This window comes from Brienomyrus brachyistius, chromosome 18 (genome assembly GCF_023856365.1).
Source record: "Brienomyrus brachyistius isolate T26 chromosome 18, BBRACH_0.4, whole genome shotgun sequence".
Classification (NCBI taxonomy): domain Eukaryota; kingdom Metazoa; phylum Chordata; class Actinopteri; order Osteoglossiformes; family Mormyridae; genus Brienomyrus; species Brienomyrus brachyistius.
Window position 1 is genome coordinate 21,749,966 of NC_064550.1, and position 16,655 is coordinate 21,766,620.

Genomic DNA, 16,655 nt, shown 5'->3' on the forward strand with positions numbered 1-16,655 from the left:
TCGCCACTAGAGGTCACTCCTTCCCACGCGAATTCGCAGCTGGACATGGCGCACGCGGTGCTTGAAATGAAAGCCGAGTCGAGTACAAAAACTGACCACGGGATTTCTGGCTAGTAAACACGCACACAAAAAAATGCATGTCGGACTGGCAAAGTAATTCATGGTATATAATTTCCACATGTGTTAATTTTGATACACCACTGGGAAAAGGAATTGTATAAGATACTGTTGTACATTCTGGGCCAGCACATTTTTGACTGAACTAGCTCAGTTGGATAAAATTCCATACTTATGGGGCCCAAACGATTTTTTCCCGAGGACCACATACTATCAGAAATGCACCGATCACATAATACGTCTTCACTTATATGTTGCTCTGTCACTTGGCGACCACAGACAGTTCTTTCTTAGAATGATGCCTGGGTTAGTTTTGAGCAGTTTCTTTAACACCTACCAGTATTGCACCAAAGCCCCACATATCTTACAGTTTTTCAATTCTAAATATTTTCCCTGCTCCTGTCTTGTTCCAGTGGCCGATGTGGCATTTTAAAGCTTCTAATCACCATGAAAACGACGTAAAAACCAATATAAATTATAATTATGTTCCTCAAGGTTATGGTGGATTGACACGTTTCAGGACTGTAATCCTTCGAGTTGTGAGTCACACTCATACACATGTCCGCTCGTAGACTAGGTCGCACAGAGCCTTCAGTTGGAACGGCGACGTTGTGCGTTAGAGAGGTCTTCCCTCTGGGCTGAAACGTTCAAGCCAGGCCATCGGAGGCATCCAGTCAGAGTTCTTTGCTTGTTCTTTGATGTAAGCTGCCATTTGCCAGGCAGGATGCAGAACAGGCCCAACTGTCACATCACTGTGACTGAGCAAAAGGGCAGAGGGTTGCCTGGGGTCCTGGAACGGCAGATCAAAACAAATAAATTCTGACTCCAAATGCTTCGGGGAATCAGTAAACGCGACCTTAGTGACCCCTGTGTGTGTTTTTAGGGCACACACTGCAGGCATACCTTGGTGAGATTTAGCATTTCCCCGTGCCAACACTCCAAACACAACAACATTTCAGACCTCTAACTATCTTCTCGTTTACAGTGGATGGTAACTGACTGCGTTTCCAAGCACCGGTATACGGCAGGTGGCACCTGAAGCTTATGATATCAATGGACCCGGGTAACGCAAAAACGCCTCCCTTCACGTGACGGCAGGCAAGAAAAGCAAGAAAAATCCAGCATAAACACTATTTAATTATTGATGCCGGACCAATTTTTATAGCAACGTTAAGTAAATAATTCATAGTTGGGAAAAGGTAGGAGAAGACTGAAATTGTCCAGTCAAATTTACTCCTAGCTGGAGGTGAGATGAGTGTTTACCATCATGGATCGTGCTTATAAGTTGCCCTGGGATCTTCTTCAATTACTATTATAAACCCCACTTCTGTGCGATGTTTCAGTATGAGAGATCACTAGCATGGATGGGTCTTCAAGAGAAAGGTAAGGTGACACCCCTGATGGATGGATGGATGGATGGATGGATGTATTCTTTCAGGCCCTACAGTAGCTGCACTTAGCCCAATGAGCACAGTATAGATTCAGACTTACTCTCTCTCTGTACTCTCCACTGTGATGATATCAGGGCTGTCAGTAAAACTAACAGCAGTAAGTCTGGACGTCCGAATCTGCATGCTCTTGGCCTCACACTCCCCCAGGTTACAATATGCAGGGCAACTGGGGCATGAAGCACAAATAATTTAACGCGTGTGCCTTTGCAATCCCTTATGAACACATTCACTTTCCAAAAACTGAACTCGCTCTGTCATTGGAATGAGTCTGGACCCTAATTCAAAGTAACAAGTCCTGTCCTCTCAGCAGAGACCTGCCCGACTGCGGGGGCACCTCCAGACACAGGTGACTGTGTGATTCTGCGGCTCCTCCCTTCCTACCGCCATTCGTTGCTCCCCCTGTACATTTGCCACCTGCACCGTTGTCGTTATTGGTTTGAATCTTTGGGAAGGACTGCGGCGCCATCTTCATCCATCTTTGTGACGTTGCTAGACGACAAAGCTCGGCCTCATATTAACTTAAGTGAACGGTCCATTAATGCAATCCTGGTACCAATGTATCCATAAATTAGGTGAACACTACATTAATTTCATTGAAATAACCCAGCCGTCCATCTTCAAACCTCTTATCCGACGCCGGTGACGTGCAACGTTTGATGTTTTTCTCTGAAAAATGTCTGCCAATTCATGAAGCTAATGAAGCCTTCCGAGGAACATTACCAGAGTGATAATAGGGGTGGTCTTGGTGGGGGGGGGAAGGTTCCCCCGTGGCAACATGCATGGCGCCCCCTACTTGGGACTGAAATAAATGCATTATTATTATTACAGTTATTATTATTATTTACATGTATATATGTGTGCTCAAATTCTATGTGCTGGGAACAGGGGAAACACAAACATGAGCACATCTTCCTGACAGACTTGTAAACCGGGTCAGCTGGGTTGATAACAGAAAAAAATGATCAAGTTTCTGGAAGTGAGACGGTCTAAACAAGAAATCAGAGTGAGTTACATGTTTGTAAAAACTGTAAAATGGGACTGCAAAGCACTGCATAGATAAGTTGTCAGTTTTTAAATTTGTCTTTTGCTTCTTAATGCTGGCAATCTAGTGCAACGCTTGGAGGACATTAAGATCTAATGCGTCTGGCCCCCCCTGACAGAACGATTGGCCCCCGTCTGCCCCCTCCCCAACTGAAATGGTCTAAAATCGCCCCTGGGTGTTAGTCATAATGCGGGCTTTTGTTAATTTTCTGGGGTGACCGCTGTCTGAGATCCACCATCGCCTCGAAAGCAGGGTCCTTACCTCACCAAGTAAAACGTCACACCTGTTTCTCATTGCAGAGTATCATGATAAAATATTAATCAGCAGTAATACAATAGCTCTTCAAGGTTTATGTTCTGGGAACCCTACATGTATTGATTTTGTGCATATAAACTTCATACGAATCCATTCGTAATTGCTGCCGTAAAAAGCAACGATTCTGTGTGTTGTTCCTGGTAGTGAATGCAGCAATGGCCTTATTATACATTAATCAGGTAATTTCTCTACAAAAATTACTTTCAGTTAGCTGTGTGTATAATTTCATAAACAAGAGCTGCCAGAACATTCACCGATGAGGTAAAGCTGTAATACAAATACAAATTGTATATGGATTATTAATTATTGGCAAACATATTTAGAAGAAAGACATTAGAATGGAGTAAAGAAATAGTAAAAGACTGCTTGTAAGTTATGTAAGAGTAAAGTGCAAAGGTAAATTGACACGGCTGGGGGGCCCATAAAATGGCTGTTACTAATAACACCTGTTAGCTTTATTTCTTGGTTCATTAAATCCTTCAGTAGCTGAGCATTCTTTGAGAGGAACTGGTTTTATATATAAAACATGCTCCCTTTCCACATACAGTACAGGAACAGAGGGTTACTTGGAGTCTGGGTTGTGAGCCGTTATTCCTGAGTGGACACTTCTGAAGCTTCTTCTGACCGAGTAGCTATGCGACTCGCTTCTGCCAGCCAGGCGTGGAGAAACCCCAGTGCATCGCCCTGTAACGGCGGCCCGTGGCGTGCGGCGTACTGGTTTTGATGCGCGTGGTGGTAAGCGGATGTCGCGTCGCCGCCCAGGTTGACCAGCTTGAGGTGCTGTTGCTGTGCCAGCAGAGAGTCACACTCCCACGACCCCATGAGCTAATCTGCACACATGGAGCCTGGGATCAGTGCCAGCGTCACACCTGTCAAACAGCGAGATAAGACAATGTGCAGGAGAGGCTAAATATCGCTGCCCGATCTACAGCGGCCCATTCCAGTTGGTGCTTTTCTCTTTGGATTTAATTAGCTCCTTTCGTTAGCATCTATTCTTAATAACCTTTTGGAAAATGAGCACATACCCTTAAAAAGTGGGTGGCAGATATACAAACTGCTGTAATTCCTACACCGTTCACCTGATTTGTATGTAAATACCCTCAAATTAAAGCTGAAAGTCTGCAGTTAAAGAACATCTTGTTCATTCCATTTCAAATCCATTGAGGTGGTGTATAGAGCCAAAAAGATTAGAATTGTGTCGATGTCCCAATATTTATGGACCTGACTGTACATAGCACTTTGTTCTCCATTCCTGACGGGCTGTTTAGTATTTCAAAGCACTTTCATGTTCTCCAAAGCAAATACATTTTCTAAATATTTTTATAAATAGCCTCTTTGCCCTCATATTCTCCGTCTGATTTTCATGCCAACTCAAATAACAGCATGTTTTTTGTTTGTTGTCTTTTTCTACTACCGGTTGCAGTTTGTGCAAGCCTGGATGTAAATACACTCTATATTAACCTTGTAAGATAAACTTTTATTAAGCACATACTCAGCTCCCAATATCTGCTTCTAAAAAAACAAGTCTGACAGTCAGCAGAGGTTTTGGCTTTTTTGGGTCTCAAACCCAACACCTTCTTCTATCATTAGCCTGAATATTATACCATTATTGTTGTAGAGATGTTTTAAACCGTATAAATATCTGCTCAGATCAGGCTTGCACACAGGGACAGGGGCCTGGGCGGTCCTCGTACATCACAGAGAGCACAAAGGCTTCACAGAATGGAGAGTACAAATCACAGATGGCCACTCTGTTATTGGTGCTGTGTGTCTCTCTTTAAAAGCGTGCCAGGCACACGCGGAGAATTACTGTGCCGTTTCCTTGGAAGTCTGTTTGCTCTGTAATGATCCATGAGCAATAAATTTCATTCTGTGTTTTGATTCTACTAAGACATGAATTTAAAAACGCAGAATAAGGAAACTAAGCCACAGGCACAGTTACTGAATCCGGTTGAGCTGCCACATGTTCTAGGGCCCATATACATAAATGACTTTCTTTGGGATTCTGAAAAAATAGGGAATTAAAATAATACTTTAATCCTTTAAGCCTCAAGCAAATCACATCTGACTACAAATTCATGTAATTTAGGTATTTGTGGAAGGTGAGATCAGATATGTAGTTTTTCCTGCCTTCTGATAACATTTCTGGATGTGTCTGAACATATTGATCATAAAATTGTTGACTAAGTGCTACAATGTGCTTTCAACATTCAAAAAGGTGTCCAGTGGTTGTTAACTAAATAATTTATTATTAAATGATTGTTTGCATACCATTGCAGGAACCACTGTTTGGCATGTAATTTATTGTTGTTATATTTATCGAATGATTAATTAATTACTTTGTTTTCATTTAGTTATGCTGTACATATAAAAAGGTAGCCACAGTTTTTCTGTGCAGCCTCCTGCTGTTCCTGGATACTCTCGCCAACCCACCTCTGCCATAGACCAGAGTGATCCCGTTGCTACCATGTTTTTTAAATAGCCAGTCGCATCCTTGACGTCATGTCCGAGATCCATGCTCAGTCACGGTTAGCGATCACGTTAGATCTGTACCGTGCTCGGGTCCAAATGACCGCGCTCGGGTCCAAATGACCGCGCTCGGGTCCACGTCTTCAAGCAGGCCCAGGCATGATTCAGCATACCGTGCCCAGGTATGGCACTGAGCGATCACACTAGTCAAACGGACTGGACTTTGGGGGTCATTGGTGCTCGGGCACAGTACGGGCTCACGCTCAGTGATATCCACAGACGCTACATGAAATCAGTCTGCAGATCGGCACATTGTCAGCCAGGGTCGGCTAATTCAGCGTGGGCATTTACACTCACTCGGTGCATCTGATTCATTCAAGTCAGAGGCTGCGAGGTAATTGTCAGCGTATTTGATCGATTCGGCTCCGGCACTGACGTAGTTCAGTTTAACCGATCCAAGTGTTTATGCAGGAAGCCAGCGATTAAAATGTTCCTTCTGCTCATGTTCTACTGTGTGCTAATTCTGGATACGAACTGCGGTAACAACATTACCGAGGAATGTGCCAGAGATCCTGATTTTAGAAAAACAAGAATTAATCAAGCAATATGCTTGCCGGTCAGAAATATCATGCATTCAAAGCAAAGTGCAGAAAGCAACTTAAACTGGCCGCATGACCTTGAAACAACTGTAAAATGCAGCAAAATAATAGAAAAAAGTAATACGTACTAAGCAAAGTAAGTGTGAGAGAGATCTGATTACAGGCATTAAACATACACAGCACTATGTGGGAGCTCTGGGGGTTTGGAGAGTGATGGTCGGAATTTTCTGTGGATCCTGCAGCAGACCAAGATAAGGAGTCCAACTGAAGGCAATAATATGTCCTAAATATGGCATTGGAACAATAGACATCAATCCATCTATACAGTACATCCATCTATCCATCCATCTTCCAACTGCTTATCACTTATAAACGGCCAGATAGCTAGTTGGAAAATTAACGACAGTTTCCTCGTACAACGACCCTCCTGATATGTTGCTTTTAGACTGAGACCGTAGTACCAGTCAAGCCGAGGCAATACAAACGAGACGAAACACAACATGTACGTCACATAAAACAGTGTTTCTCACATCTAAGCATCCTGCATGGACTTTGTGGGACCTGGGTCTTGAGGAAAGGTAAGAGGAGAGGAAGAGTGGAAGGGGTGGAATTTACTATCAGAAGGGGACTGGCAAATCGAAAGCGATGCTGCATCCTTTGATACTCCGGAACGTCGTTACCCCATAAGTCTGACCACATACTGTACATCAGATGTAATGTCAGATTACAGCCAACTGATGAAACATTCAGTGATGCGTGACTCATGAAATGATGCGGCGTCTGAATAACGCGTGGGATGGTCTGCAGAACGTGTGAACAGTCCATGTTTCAGGCTACTTCCTCTCAGCAGTCTTTGACGCGTGAACTTGTTCCAAACCGTGTGCATGAATGGGCCCAGTTAAATAAACAGGGCGCAGATAAATTTTGGAGAAAATGAAAAACTGCGTGAGAAGTTCGTCTTGATGTTAACGAGACATCTGTGAGGCAACATGGGAACTGGTCCAATATGATAATATTTTCCACTTCTGGTTGCTGTGATATTTTGAATGTTTTTTTTTTTTGTAGGGCAGAAGTTTTGCTGCCAAAGATGTTGGCAAACGCCAGTGAGACTTTCAAAGGCTACAGCAGGCTAATCGGCCATAGTCAGATGCACATACTCACTTTCCTGCACATTAAACAATAAGGAACTGTCTCCGCTTTGCAATACTTCTAGGTAAGTTATGTAAAAATTAATAGCAAGCATGAGATTAAAGAAATGCTATAAAATTAAGCAGAATTGCTAAGCAACAGCTGAAACCCTCTAGGTTAGTGTTTCCCAGTTTAGTCCTCAGGGACCTACAGACAGTCCATGGTTTTGCTCCCTCCCATCTCCTGAGGGAGAAAAATGAGGTAGCAAAAATGTGGACTGTTTGGCAGGGAGCTCTGAGGGAGCAAAAACATGGAGTGAGGTGGCTGAGGAACGGACTGGGAAACTGCTCTGGGTTAAGAATCAGAAAACAAACTATTCTCACCTGTGCTCATGTCTCCAAGTAGTATAGCAAGAGGTCAGAATAATATTTTCGGAATGTAGGGAGACAGATCATTTTCATTCATCCGGGGCTTTTTATCTCAAACGAAGAATATCGCAAGACTGGCAAACCTTGAAAGGACAAAACGTTAGAATGACAGCCATGGTGGGGAGGGGGGGGGGTGGCAATCCGAAGGAGCTTTGCTGCTGACGATAACATCTTCCCAGGCGTGCAGTCAATAAGCAGAGTGCCAGCTCTCTGCATCCTAGGGAAAAAAAAAAACCGTATTACTCAATATCACTTCCCAGAAGTACAAGGACAAGCTAATAGAATACCCAGTGGTGTCAGGAATTCCATGAGTACGACTTCCTGAACGATAACGCCGTTTGTACCCTAGTTATTGAGATTCAGGGCTGTGTCAGGTGATGCTTCTATATATGCTGACACAGTGAGAGGCAGCATTTCTGTCACCTCAAAGCAGGGGCAAGAAGCTCCTTGGTCAATGTGCCAAAGTTCACGTGTCAGGATTCTGCAGTCGAAACATCCCCATGCAACTCAGCAGGTCTGCAGCAATCTGATACTCAACCTGCGCAGCCAAAAGAGGCAGTGCATTTGCTGCAATGTGTGCATTTGCTGCAATGTGTGCATTTGCTGCAATGTGTGGGCCAATGTTTCTGCTATGCTTCCTGGTCATTGGCTCCATTGATTAGAGTATATATTTATTTACCCATATTGAGTAGGCTGGCCTTCTTCATGCGTAGGATACAACTGCGGCTAGGCAAGGTCGCTTCCTGCTACGAGCCTGGGTTTCATTGCTGTACGCAAAACTACTTATGAGAGTGTTAATTAGCCTGACTGATCCCATCGGGGTCATTTGTAGCTTGTTAGTGATCTGTGCCCGTGTCTGGAAGGTCATGGGTTCAAATCCCATTGCTGGTAGAGTAATTATATCCATGCTCCTGGATCATGGCTGACCTGGTGCTCTGATCTCAAAAATTACTCTCACCTACATATACGTGTGTTTGTGGTTCGTGGAAAACAAGATGAGGTACGTGATAAAGGCTCAATTTCCTCATGGGGATGAATGAAAGACTTCCGTTGTAATGCATTCGGTTCTATGATTGGTTGCTCTGAATTTGCGCTGAATTTGCTAAACACTGGAAATCACAAACTATTGTAACCTGACAATGTACTATGCTGAGCTGTCTTCTCAGAAGTGGAAGGAAAATGGTTAATTGATAATTAACTGTGAACTGAATGGATTTTTAGTGATCTCCATGTCTAGCTCACACAAAATGTAAACTTTGTGGTAGTGAGGTAAGTGCACTCAGACAACGAAGTAGAATATTATGAAATATTCAGTTTTGACTAGAAAATGATGTCATCAGTTCAAATGCTGAGGCGATTCTAGGGCCGAAGGCAAAGACAAACTTCATGGGGTCCACCGACTAATATTCCCCTGACATGGTAAAATTTATTACCATTATTTTTGCATGAAGTCTAAATTAGTAACAATAATAAAGAAAATTTATTAAACGCAAGTTCCTTATTTTCACTTTTATGTAAAATTTGAATACACAAATAAAGCAGATTTGCTGTTGCAATGTACTATGTAATCTGTGGCCCTCGGGGGCCCTCTATCAGCTCGGGGCCCCTTGCCTGCCCTGCCTGTCTTGATGCTGCACCTCTCTTCAAATAAGTAATTGCTTGCACTAAAAATCTTTGCTGAAAAAATTATTTGTTCTGCAGTGAGAATTCTTGTCAAGGCAATCATAATAAACGGTAAGCTATGTTTGACATTTGCACAAAATGTAAACCAATAATGAAAAGGGCCACTGGCAAAACATATAAGAGTTAATTATCGTTATTAACAATGTTAAGCACATAAGCCTTCTTGCCTATAACAACCAACACATTCACAGTAACGCCATCTTGCTGTGCATGATTACTGAGGTATTTACTGAATTATTGTCCCTCAAAGATACGACGGCAAGGCAGTGTTTGTGTTTCCGGCACTTGGAAAATTCCTGTCATTCTCTGCCCTTTTGCAGCATCTAAAGTCCTGCTTAAGAGAAATGACAGACGAATGCTTCCAAATTGATAACAGAGAAAATGAGAAAATACCAGCAATGTCCCACTGTCTTTCATGCAGAACAGGTTGTGAAAAATGATTCTATAATTGTAAATAATTGCTTTGGGAGAATAGTTTCTCGCATAACAAAAAAAAAAATGCAACTAATATGTTTAAATGTGCTTGCTCTCTGGATAGTTTCCCTAAAATGGACTTAACAACCTCGCTCTCCCTTAAAAGGTGGGGAAAATCCATGCCGCAGTTCTGCATTTCCACTGACTCCGCGAGAACCCAAACACAAGCAGTACGGGACAGACTGCAGAACTGGCCACCATTTTCAAGGAAAGCTGATTACCTGCATCGGCACGTAACATCCTCACACCTGCAATCACTGTAGAAACCTTATTGCCAATCAGCTTTTAATTAAGGAAAAATTAGTTCAGTGTGCTGACCTAAGTTCCTCTGCATGCCTATTTTTAGCGCTCTGCACGTCATTGAACTTCCATTCACCCTTGATTTAGTAAATGTCTGGGCAAATATATTGTAAGCTGGAGTAACTTGTGTGGCTCTCCCAGACACATTCAGCCAGCTGTGCATAATTAACAGTAAGATGAACATTCTGCCAAGCAGAAAACGTCAAAGGTCAGACACAAAATTGCTTCCATTACGAGAATTAAAGAATGAATCAGCGATTAGCTATTCAGGATAGTACAGGATAAACTACGATATCGCAAAGGAAGGACCAAGTCACAGATTAACAGTCAAAAACCTAACAATAATTCTATTTACCCCTTACTATACACCCCTTACTTGGTGTATAGTTGTACCCCAAACAATAATCTAGGCACTATAAAGGAATTCGGTTGAGGTAATGTTGGATATAGATAAACAGGAAGGAGATTTACAGTGGAAGCCGCTTTTAGCCACTAAGATGAATGTGGGCATTACAGCCATCGGCCGAACTGAAGAGTTTCCCCCAGCAACAATAAAGTATTTTTATCTTGTTTACAGAAACCACACAGTATAACACATTTAACAGAGATTTAACACATCTATGGGTGGCTGGCGGTCATGGTGAACACAGGGATGCTGCCACCCGGCTAAATAAATTATAGGTGTGTTTTCTCCAGGATAGTTGCCACAACTATTTCAGACAAAATGGGGACATTAGACAAGACTGTCCAAAGCTGAGTGCTTCATTGCCCAAAAAAGTGAACAGAGCAACAACGGAGACCCGAGCCAGGACACCATCTGCTGAGGGCGCGAGGTTTTCTGCCCGAGGCAGACACCTTTCCCAGATGTATTAGTGAGCATTCAGTGCTGACAGGACTTGGACTGCTGACAAAGAGGGGCTGCCCAGCTCCAGATGTGCAAAAAAAATCTCCCATGTATTAACAGAAAACAGGGACTCTGGGAATAAGACCAAAAATGAGGTGATTGTGTGGCTCAGCGGGTTTGGAGAATGGGGCTCTGTTCAGAAGGTTCCTGGTTCAAATTATAGGATTGGTCCTGATTTTACTGTTGGGCCCCTGAGCAGGACTCTAAACCCCCAGTTGCTTTGGAAACTGTCTGACCCTGCATTCTCATTTGTCCTTTGGATAAAACCGTCTCCTAAACATATCCAAACAAAACTGACTAAGGAACCACCATCCACAACTGTGGCCAAAGGCTTGATCTTGCAATTAAACCAGACTGAACAGTGAGGGCCAGTGACTGACTGTTCATATGGAGCCACTGGAAACCATTGCCTGTTGTCACTTCCAGTTGGTCCATGACTGTGTTCCTTCCCAGAATACCGGGGGTGGGGACAGGGCACCACGAAGCAGGATTTCTCAGTTAGCTTGAAACAACTTAAGCTAGAAGTCATCTTGGTCTAGTAGGAAAGCTCCTTACCTAAACACTTATTGTGCAATCAGGACTATCGAGACTTCTGGCTTAAGTTAACCCAGCTAACTGAAAAATCCTGCTTTGTTGAACAGCTCAGATGTAGGTTCCAGCCTGCATAGCACATCAGCTTTGAAATAATGTTTTCAGTGCTGATGCTTCTTTCTTCTCTTGCTCCACGTCATTCCATGCATTATATACTACGACAGAAAGTTCACTGTACTCCGGTGCCTTCAACTGCAAGTTTGTGATGTAAATCAGTTTCAGGAGCCAGACAATTATGAGTATTTGTGTCTGTAGTTCACAGATTCCACCTTACGTAGCACATTTATTTTCAAGGACAAACTGAAAGATTCATTTTCCGTAAATTAGACATTAAAATTCAGGGAGAACAAGGACTTCACTGAGCCATCACAGCCCTGGAGCACCAGCAACGTCACTGCAGCCTTACACAATTTCCCCCAACAGTGAGCAAGGGAGGGAAGCAGCACGTTCTGAAATGAAAGACTCCATTCCCATCTGTTTCACAACTCTGAGTAATAGCATGACACGACCTTGACAATCCTTAAAATCCATAAGACTGTTGGCCGTGTCAGCATTTATATATATTCGGCCAGCGTATGGGAGCCTTTTTCTGGAAGAAAGATGTTTTGTCTTTAATATGGAGTGTTAGCCAGTGGACCTCAGATATTTAACCAGGGAAAAACATATAGATATGTGGTAGTAAGTCTTTTCTCTGCTTGGAAGAGTGAGAATTCCATGGTAACAACAACAACGATAATAACAACAACAACAATAATAACAACAACAACAAGGATAATAACAATGACAACAATAATAACAACAATGATAACAACAACAACAACAAAGATAATAACAACAATGATGACAACAACAACAAGGATAACAACAACAACAACAATGATAATAACAACAACAACAATGATAACAACAACAACAAAGATAATAACAACAACAATGATAACAACAATAACAACAACAACAAAGATAATAACAACAATGATAACAACAATAACAATGATAACAACAACAACAAGGATAATAACAACGATAACAGCAACAACAAGGATAATAATAACAACAATGATAACAACAACAACAATGATAATAACAAAAACAACAACAATAATAATGATAATAATATTTTAATTTCTTAATTTGTGTTCTATGAGCCTGTGAATTTCTGACCCAAAACTACCAAAACACATTCCCATTCCAAGGACATGCAGGTGGACCAGACCTTTCAAGTGAATTCTGACTGGTTCTGATTTGTATGGTGCTTTTCGGAATTTGTAAATGCACTAGGATGAAATACAGGAAGAAGCAGGAAGCACAGCAGAATAATAAGAAAGGTAACAAATAATAAAAAGGAAAACTCCAAAAAAGCACATCTACCTATATATTAGTATTAAGTGAGTCTTAAATGGCTGCACTTAAGAGCATCAAGCCGCTGAGGAAAATGCAGTGATGAGGTAGCGACTGAGAGCACCCGGGGTCCCGAGATTAATAACTGCGTGTTTTTACTTCGCTCACAGCGTCACTGCGCTGTGCACAGAGAGCAGTTCCTGAAGCTCGTAGTTTGACCGAGGACCTTTGAAAATGTGCTATATGATGGCCTCTGCCTGTACAGAGCTTTCCGCTTTCCGTCTCCTCCCACTGTGGGAGAACCTCCTCCGCACCCTCATACCGCAGGGCCTATCTCAGCCCCTTCACCAGCTTTTTCAATTACAGCCAAGGAGATTACATACTGTATAGAAACTCGTTCCTTTAGCGTCTGAAATGCTTCAAAATAATATTCCTGTTGGCTTTGTGGTTTTTATTGGTTGTTATATTAGATGCTGTGCTGTCTGACGTATCGTTATATTTGAGCCGTATACAGCCGTGGAAAAAACTAAGAGGCCAGTCTATATTTTTAAACAAATCTGCATTTTTAAATCCTGGTTTAATCGTGGTTCTGCTGGCAGAAGGATACGCTGAGCAGCAAGATGCTTTTAGGTTGAAAATTTCTACAGCAGCAGTACACAAAAATAAAAAGTGAAGCAGGAGATATTGGGAACGACCAGAAACCAACCAGGTAAAAGGTGAAAGAGGCTTTCTAATGCCAGAGATGACCGTTAACTTATCCAACAGTTTCTCATGAACTGGAGGATGACATCAAGTGACCTTCAAAAGGATTGGGAAACATTAAGTGCAGGTGTGAGGTGCACTGCTAGGACAGTTCATATCAGGCTACTAGAAGCAGGACTGAAGTCCCATACAGCAAGGAAGAAGCCCTTCATTACTGAGAAGCAGAGATGAACCAGGCTACAGTTTGAAGAAAAAAATATATTATTCACAGATGCACAACCATAAATTGAGAAATGAGTGAAACAAAAAATTTTGCTGAATATGAGAGGAATTTCTGTGAGCTTCTAATAGATGATGAAGTTTTCTTGAAGCCCGTATTCACGAAAAACGCCACCAGCAAAGCAATGATATTCATCCATCAAATTACATGTCACCAAGAGTGCAATTATAATAGGTTAATTGGTCGCTTACCACGAATAAAACCATTTTAACACCATGGCTAATGAGCAGAAGTGCTGACTCTGGTGATGGAATAAACTAGATGTAACAAAGGTGCCTGGTTTAATGAACTTTTATTGCTGTTCCATATTATGATATCATGTGAATTTATGGACCATTTTTATCTGAGTCATTTTCTTCCTTTTCCTGAGCTAATGCTTCTGTCCAAATGCTCCTCTGGTCATTAGTTTTTTTAAGGTTTGTCGCCTCTACGGATTCCGTCATAACAATTCAGATTCATCTGAAAGTTTTGTGTCCGGTATACAGTTCTTGTGATGTGCATGGAATGTTCTATTTATGTCATGTAAGTCTTATAAAATGCTATGAACACATGGGCGTTCTCTTTCCTGTTTATTAACACGTCTGATGGTAGAAGGTGTTCATCGCTGTTCTTAATATTTTATTTCTCTTCCACACTCAAGACGACTGACGATATCAATGCCAATCACGCTGTACAAAACTCTCTAACGTCGCTTTAGTTGGCAGGCGGAGCGGATGGGGGATTGTGGCCGAAGTGTACGACTGTCCCAGATGTTTGTCTAGCAGCAGAAGCTACAGCCTAGCACGGAATATGCAGCGTGGCTCTTTGCTTAGTTACCATGGAGACAGCCTACTGAATAGTGATGAGAGGTTCCCGCCCAGTTACCATGGTGACAACCTAGATGCAAAACACAAAGAAGGAGCTTCCATGCCCTGGATGGCAAAGCTGCTAAATTTAACAGTTTGTGCTGCTGTGGCCAGGTGTGTGACTGGTGATTTGGGGCCTGCAGCCATTACAGTGATAAAGGCATGGATGACTTACCTAAGGGGCCAGTCCCAGAAGACTTTTCTTTTTTTTTCACTTGTACTGGAAGGGTCTTGATGTCATCCTCTTAAACTGCTCCAGGGACATTGCTGCAGTTAGTTCTCATGTGGAAGAGCGATTTTTTTTTCAATATTGTGGGTATACTGGACTTTACTGGCCGGCTTTTGGGGATTCGCACTAACGGCATACAGAGGGCAGATTGGACTGGACACCGCTGAGGGTAATTTATAGTTACCTGTTCACCTTGTGTTTTAAAATGATGTTAGAGGGATGTAGGGCTTTCGAAGGAACAAACAGGCACGCTTAGGTCCAAACAGAAACACTTTATTAAAAATAATACAAAATAACCTTGCATTAAAAATCAATACCAAGATATTGCATGAAAAGCAATGCAAAATAACCCTGTATATCAAATAGTACTATAGGCAATGATAATATGTGCAAAGATACTAATGATTTTATATATATACATATAATCAAAAATTATATATATGATAAAAAAAAAAAAAATATATATATATATATATATATATATATATACCTCTGGGACCCTGGTTCGAGTCTCCGCCTGGGTCACATGTGTGCGGAGTTTGCATGTTCTCCCAATGTTGTCGTGGGGTTTCCTCCGGGTACTCCGGTTTCCCCCCACAGTCCAAAAACATGCTGAGGTTAATTGTACTTGATAAATTGCCCGTAGGTGTGCGTGCGTGCGTGTGTGAGTGAGTGGTGTGTGAGTGTGTCCTGCGATGGGCTGGCCCCCCATCCTGGGTTGTTCCCTGCCTCGTGCCCATCGCTTCCGGGATAGGCTCCGGACACCCCGCGACCCAATAGGATTTGGAAAATGGATGGATGGATGGATATATATGTGTGTGTGTGTGTGTGTGTGTGTGTGTGTGTGTGTGTGTGTGTGTGTGTGTGTGTATAGAAAAGAAGCAATAATACATAGAAAATGCGAATTATTATCATAAGCGGTGATAATTAATCCCAATAATCAATGAAATGCACAAGCCGTTGTAAGTTACTCACACTCAGACAGACCATCATCGCCCACCTTCACTCTTAGACTGGGGAGCCTGTTTCAGTCCTGGCAAGAGACCAACACATGAGTCCGGAGAAAGTGCCGGGTGAAACGCGTTCTATCCCACGGCCCCAACCAACACTGAGCTCTCCCCCTTCCTTTATACAAATTTTTGGGCACTACATGTGGGCAGGGGACGAGCTGGCCAGGCTCACCCCTCCCCTTAGGTAATGCATTCTCAAATTTCCAATTTTCTCCGGGTAATACTGCTGTTTAAAAGAAAAATAATGACAAGTTTCCACGATAAACACGTTCCCCTCTTCCTTTAGATAAGATCAGTTCAATCAAAATAATTAGACAAATGTCCTTGATCAACTTCCCATTTCTTCTGAAAACATCTTCTGAGAACGAGATAAGCGTCCCACACACTAATCGATGATGTATAAAACACATGTTAGACCGCCCCTTCTTCCCAGGGAAACCCCTCGGAAAAACAAAGTAAGCGTCCTTGAACAGAGTTAGCATCCCGTAAAAATAACAAATGTCCTTGAACAGAATAAGCATCCCAGGACAAGAATTTTAGGACAAAATAAACATCTTGACTCCTCTCGTGAGAAGTTTTTCGTGAGAAACAAGTTATATAAATGATCAGTAAAGAACATGTTTATGCATCTTCGACCTTGGTACAATAATATTATGGGTGAATCGTGGACGATGTATCTGAATCTCAGGATCATCAGTCCATACACGATCTGGATTAATCCACACCTCAATCACCTCGTACGTATGT

General features: G+C 42.3%; 1 long non-coding RNA gene across 1 annotated transcript; it reads right to left on the reverse strand.

Moving 5' to 3' along the window:
* Window positions 1–311: 311 nt before the first annotated feature.
* Window positions 312–8,087, reverse strand: LOC125713177 (uncharacterized). The gene is made up of 3 exons (XR_007383508.1): window positions 7,973–8,087; window positions 7,505–7,766; window positions 312–907 (listed from the first exon to the last, which is right to left on the reverse strand). It is a non-coding gene; the product is annotated as an uncharacterized LOC125713177 (long non-coding RNA).
* Between the last annotated feature and the right edge of the window lie 8,568 nt (window positions 8,088–16,655).